This window comes from Amborella trichopoda, chromosome 7, assembly GCF_054954075.1.
Source record: "Amborella trichopoda isolate Santa Cruz 75 chromosome 7, AtrichopodaSantaCruz75HAP2 v2.0, whole genome shotgun sequence".
In the NCBI taxonomy this organism is placed as follows: domain Eukaryota; kingdom Viridiplantae; phylum Streptophyta; class Magnoliopsida; order Amborellales; family Amborellaceae; genus Amborella; species Amborella trichopoda.
The window spans coordinates 34,807,697-34,810,309 of record NC_142342.1 but is presented as its reverse complement, the minus strand read 5'-3'; the positions used below and the strand labels follow the sequence as shown (position 1 = coordinate 34,810,309).

Genomic DNA, 2,613 nt, shown 5'->3' with positions numbered 1-2,613 from the left:
AGAGTGGAGGCCACTAATGGTGGCTCCTGTTCCCCAGTATCATCAATCATTTCATCAGATGGAGATGACCCAATGTATTGTCATCTTCCATGGTATATTGGAAAATAGTATACTCACCCCTTATTTTTTAACAAGTAATTGGGGAAAGGCTTGGAAGAAGATGATGATGTCACTCCCCATTTTCAGCTTGAAACACTAATTTCTTACATGTCCTAAAAACAAAGCCATAACTATCTGCATTGTAGGACTACTTTCGAAGTGGGGGACCGAAGCTGTGGTAGACCTAAAGCACGAGCTCGAGCACCTCATCATTTTAACTGCGAGTCGGTGCCTCTTGGGTCGAGAGGCGCGTGACAAGATCACTGGCGATGTCGCATCTCTCTTGCACGAACTCGACAATGGCATGGTCCCCATCTCTGTCCTCTTCCCCTACCTCCCCATCCCTTCCCACTGACGTCGTGAATGGGCCTGCCAATGCCTGGGCGAGATCTTTGCTGGAATCATTGCCGGTCGCAAACTTGCCGGAAATCCCAAGCCCGATATGCTCCAAAGCTTCATTGACTCTAGGTACAATGTATTTCATTCTCAATTTATATAAGGGAAAATATATTCTGATCCATATAGTCATAAGAACAACCATCACCCATGGGTTTTCAATCAATTGGTTGGAAAAGCGATGTAGGGAAAGTAGGGATAATTGTACATCGCAACTCACTCCCCATTCATCATAATTCAACCCATTGATTATCATGGGGTTCTGATGAAGATATGGATCACACTCTATGGGGCCTTGAATAAAACAAACTCTATGAGAAACGTTTTTTTGATTTCCAAATGTTAAATGATTGAATAAGTAACTTTTTGGGGAATGTATTGGTAGAAAAGTTAGATATGGTTACTTTTTGAGGAATGTACTGGTAGAAAAGTTAGCTATGGTTGTATTTCTTGTGCAAGAAAACATCCATTAACTGGTGGATCCATATCCAATAATATTGAGATGTGGATGGGCATTCAAGTGGTTGTTGCCAAGGTACTCCCCCATCTCAGAGTTGAATACGATACCACAATGGGTATTTTTTCACTGAAAAATTCTCGACCTGATCATTGCACCTTTTATTCTTTGAGGGAGAAATGATCCTTCAAGGCCTGGTCTAACTGAAGGCATGCAGGACCACGTTCTCTACTGTTGGTGGTCTACCACAGATGGTGCGATGCTCTGCAACTGTCATAAGTGCTCAACCATTGGTCAATTGCACTTATGGATCATCGCTATTGTTTGTAGGTTATCGACAGTGGAAATAATATTGTCCTATGACCAAGTCTCATTGGACTAGTGGCGTTTAAATTTGTAAAAAGATTGACTCTAGGTGCAAACTCTTTCTAATATGTGGATTCTAAGTACAAGGATGGGCACCCCACCACCGAGTTAGAAGTCATTGCCCTCCTCATTGTCGCACTCTTTGCAAGTCAACGCACCTCCTCCATCACCGACATGGACTGGTGCGTACCTCCTCACCAACAAGCCCTATCTCAATTCTGTCCTTGAGGAGCAAAAGGCCATTTTGAAAAAGTATAGGGACAAAATTGACCACAATACCTCTCTGAGATGGATTTGCTCTATCGGTGTATCAAAGAAGCACTTAGGCTCCACCCTCCTGCTATACTCATCCTTCGAAGCTCACATAGTGATTTCACAGTAACAACAAGAGAAGGCAAAGAATATGAGGTGCCCAAAGGCCAAATTGTAGCCACTTCACCTGCCCTTGCTAATAGGTTAGGTCACATTTATAAAGATCCAGACCGTCTTGACCTTGATAGGTTCGGCCCAGGAAGAGAAGAGGACAAAACAACAGGAGAATTTTCGTACATTTAGCTCGGAGGAAGAAGGCATCGGTGCTTAGGTGAATCATTCGCTTACCTCCAAATAAAGGCAATATGGAATCATTTGTTGAGGAATTTTGAGTTGGAGATGGCAGGGCCCTCTCCTGAGATTGATTGGAATCCAATGGTGGTAGGAATAAAGGGGAAGGTTATAGTAAGGTACAAGAGGCGTGTCCTAAGAGCAGAGAAATGAGGGTACATTTTCTGGTGATTTCATCACCATAATGTGGATTTTCTGGTGGCTTTGTTGTGAGAATTTGGGGGGCTTTTTTCGGCAAGTTTGTTGCCAGAATTTGGATGGTTGGGGTAGTTGGTTAGTTTTTGGTGGATTTCAAGTGGGAGTTTGGGATTTTAGTGTTTTTTAGATGTCGTGGCTTGTCAATGAATACTCAATTTTTGTTTATTCCTCTCTCTCTTTCTACACTCGTTTACTTTCCTCTGTTTCTTTTCTTCTTTCATGTTGGAATTTAATTTTTGTAACGGGACATGGTTATTTTCTTTTTCTTTTCTACACAAGAGGTGATTTTGTTTCTTTTTCTTTCTCTGGTTTTGTTGGGCTTTGATTTTGCTTTCACCAGTTATTTTGGCGAGGAACACTTCTACAATAAAACAGACTTACGGATCGATTTATGGCTGAAAACATAAAAACTGTACCTTTGCAAAAAGTAAGGTGATAATAGATATGCCACTTTAGATTTTGAACAATCTTGGTTGAGAATTAGTCACTGCTTC

At 41.6% G+C, this 2,613-nt stretch overlaps 1 pseudogene; it reads left to right on the top strand.

Annotated features, from left to right (window-relative positions):
- The first annotated feature begins 217 nt into the window (after nt 1-217).
- On the top strand, nt 218-2,219 carry LOC105420555 (obtusifoliol 14-alpha demethylase pseudogene; annotated as a pseudogene).
- Nucleotides 2,220-2,613: the final 394 nt, after the last annotated feature.